This window comes from Gouania willdenowi, chromosome 1 (assembly GCF_900634775.1).
Source record: "Gouania willdenowi chromosome 1, fGouWil2.1, whole genome shotgun sequence".
In the NCBI taxonomy this organism is placed as follows: Eukaryota; Metazoa; Chordata; class Actinopteri; order Blenniiformes; family Gobiesocidae; genus Gouania; species Gouania willdenowi.
In genome coordinates, this window is record NC_041044.1 from 35,033,273 (window position 1) to 35,044,577 (window position 11,305).

Genomic DNA, 11,305 nt, shown 5'->3' on the forward strand with positions numbered 1-11,305 from the left:
AATGTAGTGATGATTTGTATAGCAAGAGTTTGTCGGCTTGAGCTGAATGTTTATTTTAGAGAAAATCTCTATATTAATTGGATGTACCTTATGTATATTGCTCCAGTTCAATCCTAAGGTTTTGGATATATTTGAGCTGGATTTATAAACAAAATGAAAATTGTAAATGTGTTTAAAAGTTCAATTGTAAATGTGTTTTAAAGGAAATAAGAGACGCAACGTGGAGAAGGATATGAGTGTGTTTCTTCCTCTGAGACTCTGCCTTTATTTTACAGATTTAATCTTGGTTGTAAATATTGTATCGTTGCCCTAAGAATCAATATATCGTCATGAAACTGGTGGTTTACAATCCTAATAAGCAGTCTGACAGAGTCAGGTTCTGCTGGAGAGAGACATTTTTTATCCTCTCCATCACTGATATTGTGTTGAGTGCCTGAGCACGATTTGTTGTACATGGCATTATATAAATAGAGTTAAATAAGATGGTTGAACCTGCTTCCCTCAGTTCTGTGTAAATTGTCTTCTGCATTATAGTATGTATTGCAGGCTGAGGTTAGTTACTTTATGTAATTAAGTGACAATTTTAAAATATATTTGTATATTTACGTGTATATTAGATATAGGGGTGTCGCGATTAACTTTTTCACTCCAGATACTGATATTGCTGCCTTGGTTGTTGCCTGGTACCAATACGACATCCACACAAATCATACATACTGTTACTATATTAGTTTTGTCGTGGAATTTTTTGAAACGGTTTGATTAAGTGACTATTACTGAAATAGTCAGCAAAAGTAAGTATGAGGAAAAACTTACTTTTATTATTAGTAAATGGTTTACAGATATTTTTCCTTAAAATACTATTGTGTAACTGAATAAAATACATTTTTAGAAGACTTTACAAAACAATTTCAAGAGATTTTAGACATGTCATGACCCAGCTTGATAGGTCACAACAACAAGAGGAAGACAAGACCATGGCAAACATTCAAATAATCTTTATTGTTGAAATTAATCAAAAAATCAAACGTTTAAGTTAATAAATCAATGAAACTAAGTTGGTCTAAATTAAACCAAATCAACTTAAATTCCATCAAAGTAAACCAAATTAGGCCAAATTAAACTAAACTAGAATATTGGCATTTCTGAAGAAAAACACAATGCATTATATTAGCTTAGCATTAGCCAAACCTTAACCTAACCTTAGCATTAGCCTAACCTTAGCATTAGCCGAGCAGTAATGCATTAACATTATTCTAGCTAGCTTAAGCATTATTCTAGCGAGCCTCAACATTATCCTAGCCTCAGCATTATACTAGCATTAACCTAACGTTAGCATTAGCTGAAATGTGCAATAAGGTTGAAGGTTTAAATGAGTTGAAGGCAGTAGCTGAACATGTCAAAATCAGTTGAAGAATGGCTGGAGATGACGGGGTTGAAATGTCCAATAGAAATGAATGGGAAAGAAAAAATGTAATCAGTCAAAAAGTTTAAAAGCTACAAATTATGAAGGCGATAGCATAAATCTTTGGAACTTACAAATATTTTAATATTCAGGTAGATATTTACACCATCATGGAGCATGAACATCAGTAGACTCAGTAGTGTAAATGTGCATGAGTGAAGATAACGTGTGTTGTAAGCAGAAGTGATGATCTGAACTGTGTCGAGGCTACGGAGCATGTTTGAGGCTTGCGTTATTTGGGATGGAGGAGCCAATATGGTGACGAGAAGGCCTCGCTGCCCGGCTTGTACCATGTGACTGCTTTGGGAAGCAGTTTCAGAGTTTCATTTACACGTGATAATTATGTAGCAAAATATAGTTAATTATTTATACATTTTTTGTCATTCATAGCCATTTTCAAGAGCCATATCGGTGGGATAGAGCTGTCTGTAATTATACATATGGCCAGTAGGGGGTTGTATGAGCATATTTAGTACTGTATCAAGAAATGTACCATTACTCAAACCTATTGGTAAAGTGTTATAATGCTGACCATCACTAGTTCTAAGGTGTAAACAAAGCTAAAACCTAACATATCTAAGTCAAACCAAGGTGTGCGTGTACCTGTGTTGAGGCCAGATGAGAGAGAGAGTGAAGGCTTCTGGGAGCTTAAGTAACCTCAACACACTGGGCCCCAGGTGTGTGACATTACCCAATCAGCAGGCTGGAACACTGAGCGATCGGCACATGATGCCACAATCAGCCACAATATCAACATTAATGTCAGAGGTTCAAATAAAGATCAATCTGAGCATTAATATAGCAAAGAACAAAAGGTTTTGTTTATTTTTGTAGTCATTGTGGTGTATTTCTGCTGCTGTTTTGTGTCTGTATTCGTATTTTGGAGTCATTTTGTGTATTTTGCCATGTTTGTATGTGTTTTCTAATCATTTTGTGTATTTTATTATTTTATGTGTTGTTTGTGTGTTTTCTCTCTGTCATTTTACATTTTTATCGGCATTTTGTGTATTTTGTTGTCATTTAGTGTGTTTTTCCATGTTTCTATGTGTTTCTAGCATTTTGTGCATTTGTGATGTGTTTTTGACATATTGCGTGTTTTTCTATCCTTTTGTGTTTATTTAGGCATTTTGTGAATTTTTACTTTAGGGGGCCACTTATATAAGGCCGAGGTCGCATGTGGCCCCCAGAGGGATATTTTAATCAAACCCAGCTCAGTTTAACCTGAGAATCCGGTGCGTTAAACCAGGTTCTAACTGGAATGGTGTTTAATCAAAGAGAAAACACCTTAGTTATCCATAGTAAACACAGTCCATGGGTCAAACCTGCTCCTGACCAGGTTTAAGCAGCAAGCTTGGCTTAAGCTGCCGGTGCTCTCTCATGAAACCACATCATCATTTTGAAAGAAGTCCTTTAGGGCTTTTAAAACTCTAACAAACATCTACAAAAGGAAATTAAAACAGAATATCATGGTAATGTTTAAATATGATTTTTAATCAAAATGACGATGTAATCATTGTCATGTGTTTATTGTTGCACCATATTTTGAATTAGATGATTACGGTCTCCATGTGTTTAAACCATCATTAGCGTGCATATCCATTGCCTTTGTTCACCACACGGTACAAATGTCCATTTATTGATCAGATCTTTAGGTCCCATATCATGCTATTTTTCCACCCATCTCCATTTGTTCTAAGAACCACAAAACATAGTATTTGAGGTTTATTATCCTAAACTCGCCTGTTTTCCAGAGTTTAGCGTCTGAAAGATCACTTTCTGAGCAACTCTACACAACAGGCTGATTTGCGGCCTACTTATGCATATTCATGAGTAGGCGTGTCTATAGATGGGACACTGACTTCCTCCTCCTTGCATGGTGACGTAGGGCGAGAGGACGGCCCTCCCTCCTCCACCCACTCCGTAGCCGAGCTCATGCTGCCTTTATAAACACGAGACAGAGCATGGGGGCGGTGCGTTCACCGGTACAATACATAGACTGTAGAAAATACATACACAGCACTGCATGCAGGACGATGAAATGCTCGCCTTTTGTGGTGTGTCTGTTTCACGTGTGTCGCTGCAGAGAGCTTCCTGGAGGCGCGGCTTCTCCAGCTCAGTGCCGCGTCAAATTCGTCATCAAAGTGGGAACGTGTCATCAAATTGGGGCGAGGTGTTTGGGCTCACCCTGCAAGTAAGAAAGGAGCAAATCACCTTCTAACTAACGATTGAGGGAATCAATGAAAAAACACTGTGTATGAAGCCCTAATAGCACTTTATGATGTTTACAGCACAGAAAAGTTGATTTAGCTTAACATGGGCCCTTTATATGAGAAAGCTTTGAATGTAGAGAGGGAGGGGCTGTTCAGGGACAGTCACAGGGCAGAGTGAAGGCTCCCCAATGACCAAGATAGTTCGCTTTTTGAGATGTGTGCGCAATGTGCGCTGCTCAGTGCTCAACTGCACTTGGAGCATCTGCAGTGTTGGACGTGACATCCAGCGGCGCACACAGCACCGCTGAGCTGTTCATTTAAATTTAATGTTTAGTCCTGGGTTCAACAAACTATTCCTCAAACACTCAGAAGTCTCATAAATGACATACTATTTAACTTTGAGTTACAGCATCTCTTTAATTAAACGCTGACAGGTGTTTAAATAAATTGATCAAACTCACATGATCAGTGTGTGATCACATACTTCAGTTGTTGTCTGTGATACATTGACTAAATAACACCATGTTTTAACCCTTTACTACTTTTGAAACTTATTTTACGTGTCCATCCTTTATTCTCACTCTCAGTAACAGTTGATGTCACGTCCTGTTGGTCTCAGCATTGGTTTCTATTTGCTGCTTATTCATCGTAAAAGCTGCAGCGCACGCGCCCTCACTCTCTAATCATTTAATCTGTGATCGATCTTGTGGGTCTTATGAAGGCGAGCACTTAAACTAAACACTGTCAGCTGGCTTGGCTCAGCTGGAGAGCTCCAAGCTGAGAAAGAGTTTGATGGAATGGGAAAAGCCAGCATGGTCACGGACGGCAGCGACATGTTTCTATTTTGATTCGGAGCTATGCTACAGCCGGTGACGTCCTGTGAGCACTAGAGGGTTGGGTAGGCACGTGGCAAATCTAGACCACCAATGACAACTTCATATTTTTCTGCTGGCAAATGTCAATCAAACCAAAATCAACATCGTAAAACACATTAAAAGAAACAAAAACAATTATTTAATATAGCCTTCCATACTCTTCCACAACTATATTCTCTGACACGGCAGCACATCTGTTGTTGTTGTGTTGGAAACACAGAAACACGGAGAAATGACAACAACAACTCCGAACAGCCTCAGTGAGCTCATCCACAAAGTAAATCCTTCCTTTTGTGACCATTCAACTGTGAAAGTACCAACAATGTTCTGACCTTATCCTTTGCTGAAGGTCTAGTAGCTCAGGTGTGGTCCATCTTTTAAAAGCTGTCGTTTTTCCTCAAGAAAAGTTTCTTTATCATCTCTAGTGCCGTCATCCGGCCTGTAGTGTTATCCTGCCCACTAGCTAGAGAACGTAGCAAGCTGTAGCAGCCACGCTGGATCAATTCACTAATGCACTGTGAACTTACGTATAGCATTTAGCATAGCATAGTTACGGTCACAGACAGCATAGAGAGCTGACTTTGGACGTAATGGTTGTCATCTTGGGGAACTGACTGCGCATGCGCAAAACACGTAAAAAACACACTATGGGCCAGAGGCAGAGCAGCAATGTGCTTTTGGGAGGGGGCGTGGCCTCCTCCTGCCTTACAGCGGAGTGAAACTGTACAGCGTCTCTGCCGTACCAGGAAATAGTTTAAATTTGAGCTATGAAAAGCACAAAATGCCGACACTTTCAAACTTATAGGTACTGTAGATTATCAGAAATTGAAAAATAAATCATTTATAATTATATTTATAATTAAACAAATATCAATTATCAATTCACTCTTGGGTTAGGCACTGCCTACCTTGCCTACCCTGACTGCACGTCACTGCTAATAGCGGTAGCACAGCTAGTTTCCCCTCCTTGCAACTGCGCATGCGCCAGTTTTGCTTTAGCGTTTCTGCCTTCGTCACACCCGATTATCCCGCCATAAACCACACACTGCCTCGTGGTTGGTTCTAATCGGTTCGGTTCGGTTTCGAAAGGCAAAGGCAGGAACACACAAGATGGATTCTGGTTTTCGTGAACACCAGGAGAATCCATCTTGCAGGCAAGGTTACCAGCTGCCCATATCTGCTGACATTTTTTGTCCTTCAAGTAACAATGTTATTGTTATTGTGGAGCTAAATACCAAATTGAATTGACAGTAGTGAAGCATCTATAAGTTGTGTGAATGATTTTATTATTGACAATTCATGACGTTACAGCCACTTTGACCTCTGCTGATTTCACAGAAGGTCAGCAAGAAAGAAAAAAAAAAGCATTCAAGTACAAACTGCAAATATACCTTATGCACATGCACGTGTGCTTCAAGTTAATTAACTATATCACCACCCACACACACACACACACACACACACACACACACACACACACACAACACACACACACAATCACTCTTCTACTGCTGGCAGCTCTTTTAATGTGAACACTGGAGAGTGAGTGAAAAGAAAACGACTCCAAGGTCTTAAACAACAATGGTTGATGTTTTTCCTTTACATTATAACTGGTAATGTTAGTGTGTGCGTGTGTGCGCGTGTGCGTGTGTGTGTGTGAGTCACAACATGCCAACACACACACACACACGAGGTAATTTTCAAAAGCTAGCATGATTTTAATGTAGCATCCTCTGAGGGCTATGCCTTTAAAAAACAAATCGTCTTTTCATTGGTCGAAGTTTTTACAGGCTTACAGCTGCTATAGGTGAGAGATTTTCTTGTTCCTTTTTCAGAGCACATAAGATCTCAATTTCCTTCTGGACATAAAGAAAATTTCAACTAAAAACCTAAAAAGTGTAGCTGGAGAAAATTACCTACCCTACCTTTAAGTTAAATGTTTGCACCAAATGGACTTGACATTGTGTCAGTATAAATTAAAACAATTATGGCAACAAAGTGACACAAAATATTATTGAATAGATTAGAGTGTTTAATGTCATTATAACATGATTTATTAGTGAAGGATGATTACAATAGAAGTGTGTTAACATAAATAACAACATGCTAGAAATATGTTGAATAGAAGTATTGAAATTTAGTAAGCTTCAATTAATTTCACCTCAAAAATTGGTACATTTATTTGACAAATATTAAGTAAATGCCAATAAATTTCACCTTAACATTTACAATAATGATAAAATGTTACTTTTCCAGTAAATGTAAATGAAGTTTACATAGAAATTAATTTGTATTTCCTAAATAATAGGTTAATTTAACTCACATTGTGGCTTGTTATATCCATATAAATACAACACACTGCAACAGTTACTTTTAATTAGCATGTACTTATTTTTCTTATTTAAATTTAGTTCATATATTCAATACCTTCTAATCAAAACCTTTGCTAATTAAAATCTATTCAAATATTACGTGTCACTTTGTGGCCATCATTTTTTTTAAGTAACTGTCGGTCAGACTTTCATGGTGCACACACACACACACACACACACACACACACACACACACACACCACACACACACACACACCACACACACGTACATTAATCCACACTCAATAAGGCTAAATCTAATGTGTTCTCCATCAAAGCCCTGTAAGAGGCTAACTAATGATTGGTCACGTATTCCTTGGAGCAAAAATCTATGTGTGTGTCAAAGGAGGGTCATTTTCTTATTTTATGAACATATTTTTTAACACAGATGGCAGTGGTCTATTGGCCCTTTTTGCTCATATGAAATCATGAAGAAAGAAAGGAATAAGTATTGGTCTGTGATCTAAAATAGTTCAGAGACCAAAGCTTTGCAACGTTCATTCTCTATTTTATTCATAAATGGCTGACAGTGGCTCAGAGACTGAAAACCAGGACAGGGTTCACCAACCTTTCTGAAACTGTGAGCTACTTCATAAATACTGTATAGTCCAAAGGGCTACCAGTTAGAAAAGCACATCTTAAATGCTAGATTTTCATGGTTTCACTCTAAATAGAAGTTAAGATTATAAAGATGGTTTAGCAAACTTAAAAAGGTAGGAAATCCTAATTCATGCAATTGTTTCATTTTCATTACATTTCATAGAAAATTATAATCTTCCTAATTTAGTAGTCGTATAACATGTAACATTTGTAAAATGTAACAAATATGTCATATTTTATGAAAATCCACCTTGTGTTTTTAAGAATATACTGTATATATAAAATTTCATACTTCACGATCTGATTCACTTCATAACATAAAGAATTATTGTTTCATATGTGTATAGGGTATTTTTTTTAATTATGACTTGTATGTGTAGTATATATTATTACTGTATGTATATTTTTTATGTATATGTATGTATAGGTGCACAGTAAAGTGCTGGCAGCAGAGACGCCTGTACTTTACTGTTAGTTTACAGTATCCATACTGTGAAATGGCTTTACAGCTTATTACTGTTTTGGTGAAATACAGTAGATTTCTGTATTTTTTTCTATTTACAGTAAAGTACTGGGCAGCAGAGACGCCAGCAAAATTCTGTGATTTTATAGTTTCCATACTGTTGATCAATTCCACAGCTTAATACAGTAAAAATGAAATGCAGTATACCAGTATTTCAGTGGTTATTTGAATTTACAGTATTAGTAACATTCTGGGGTTACATTACATTTTCAATGTTTACTGTAGACCATGCATAATACAGTACTCAGCATTTTAGAATATCTAAAATCTCAATATTCACTGCAATCAAAATTCAAGTTGTTCCGTGGGCTACAGAGAAGTGTTTAAAAAAACCGCTAAATAATGATAATATATATACACACAGATATACATGTATATCTGTATACAAAAATGTTTTATTAAAATCTTCTTACTTTGTGTTTTTGACTATGTTTTGTAAATAACTTGTTTTGTAGCATTCTTTTTTTATTTTAATATGTAATTTTTGTTTTGTTTTATATGTTCAAAAAGAAAATAAATCAAATGCAAGTGTTTTTATAGTAAAACTAAATTCAAAAAATATTAAAAAAATTTCTGTATATAAAAAAAAGTCCTGTTTTCACACCCAAAAGCACAACACAGAGTTGCTCTGGCAGTAAGATCCCAGTATAGACGAGGGAGCAGATCCATCCTACTATGCATGCATGTGATGGTGTAGGTGAGCAGTCACAGCCACTCCTCTAATGGAATGTGGTGATAATGAAACGTGCAGCTATTTGTCATGGTGCACACGCATGCTTCTATTCTGCAGTACATCCTATAGTACTGATGCTAGCCACCTGATTCTGAGCAAATGTGAAGAACTTAGTCTGATGCGGACAAAGCCCTCATTAAAATAATTAGGTATATATATATATATATATATATATATATATATATATATATATATATATATATATATCAGAATATACAAAAAACATCTGCTATACATCCTATCTGGTGGACATGCCAGACCCTCAAAATTGGAAAGGTTTGTTGGGGTTTGGGGCTGGAACGTGTTTATCCTTCAGTAAATAACTTTGCATATGAATCAGCTCCCTGTAATTTTATTTTCTGTACATAGACTGTTCAAATCACTAATGATTAGTCACATATATGCATTGGTTCTTGGGTGACAGTCTTTTAAAATCCGAAAAAAATAAATAAAAGTACAATATACATGTGTATATACAGGTAAAAGCCAGTAAAATTAGAATATTTAGAAAAACTTGATTTATTTCAGTAATTGCATTCAAAAGGTGTAACTTGTACATTATATTTATTCATTGCACACAGACTGATGCATTCAAATGTTTATTTCATTTAATTTGATGATTTGAAGTGGCAACAAATGAAAATCCAAAATTCCGTGTGTCACAAAATTAGAATATTACTTAAGGCTGATACAAAAAAGGGATTTTTAGAAATGTTGGCCAACTGAAAAGTATGAAAATGAAAAATATGAGCATGTACAATACTCAATACTTGGTTGGAGCTCCTTTTGCCTCAATTACTGCGTTAATGCGGCGTGGCATGGAGTCCATGAGTTTCTGGCACTGCTCGGGTGTTATGAGAGCCCAGGTTGCCCTGATAGTGGCCTTCAACTCCTCTGCGTTTTTGGGTCTGGCATTCTGCATCTTCCTTTTCACAATACCCCACAGATTTTCTATGGGGCTAAGGTCAGGGGAGTTGGCTGGCCAATTTAGAACAGAAATACCATGGTCCGTAAACCAGGCACGGGTAGATTTTGCGCTGTGTGCAGGCGCCAAGTCCTGTTGGAACTTGAAATCTCCATCTCCATAGAGCAGGTCAGCAGCAGGAAGCATGAAGTGCTCTAAAACTTGCTGGTATACGGCTGCGTTGACCCTGGATCTCAGGAAACAGAGTGGCTGTCCACTCCTTGTGAATCTCCCCCACATTCTTGAATGGGTTTTTTTCACAATCCTGACCAGGGCGCGGTGATCCCTATTGCTTGTACACTTTTTCTGACCACAGTTTGTTCCTTCCCTTTGCCTCTCCATTAATGTGTTTGGACACAGAGCTCTGAGAACAGCCAGCCTCTTCAGCAATAACCTTTTGTGTCTTTCCCTCCTTGTGCAATGTGTCGATGGTCGCCTTTTGGACAGCTGTCAAATCGGAAGTCTTCCCCATGTTTGTGTAGGCTTCAGAACTGGACTGAGAGACCATTTAAAGCCCTTTGCAGGTGTTTTGAGTTAATCAGCTGATTAGTTTGTGGCACCAGGTATCTTCAAAATTTAACCCTAACACAATATTCTAATTTTGTGACACACGGAATTTTGGATTTTCATTTGTTGCCACTTCAAATCATCAAAATTAAATGAAATAAACATTTGAATGCATCAGTCTGTGTGCAATGAATAAATATAATGTACAAGTTACACCTTTTGAATGCAATTACTGAAATAAATCAAGTTTTTCTAAATATTCTATTTACTGGCTTTTACCTGTATATATATATATATATATATTTTTTTTACTATTTTGATTGGCCCATAACTGCATGCGGAATGTAAGAAAAAAATCTGTCTCTTTCTCGGGACATAAAACAATTTGTCTTTATGCAACATGATTTTTGGGTTTAACTGCTTTTTCCACCTGACCACCACTGACCTATCTCTGTGTTTTAGCTTAACTTTTATTGTGGTTTTATACTTTACTACTGTAAAGTGATCGTGGTTGACCTGAAGCTGCTGGTTTACAAATAAAACGTATTATTTCACCACTCACTAACATTGAAAATCCTTCACATCATTTATTGTTTATGAGTTCAACAATTTCCAAATTACCTGAAAATGAATTTTTAAAAAGTGGTTTGTGGAATCTGTGGTCGATTAATTCAGTTGGCATGTTGTCTTAGTGTACGTGCGTTTTCTCCATCAGTGAAAATGAACATCTGTAGTTATTAGTTTGCAAACTGACTGTTGGAGTGAACATTTGTTCATACTAGTTGGATGAATATTTATCGTAGCGTAGATCTATAACACAAAAACCAACACAGATATTTTGAATTACTCTTTTAATTTCAAAATAATCAGTAAATGACCTAAGATTTAAATCCACTGACCCATAACGACTCTTCCAGTTCAAGGTTTTAGTGCATAGAGATGAAATTAGGGGCAGCTTTAATAGTAACATGGCTGTGACTGGGGCTGGGCGATATGGACCAAAACTCATATCTGGATATTTTCCTCAAAATGGCGATATAAATCTTCATAATTTTA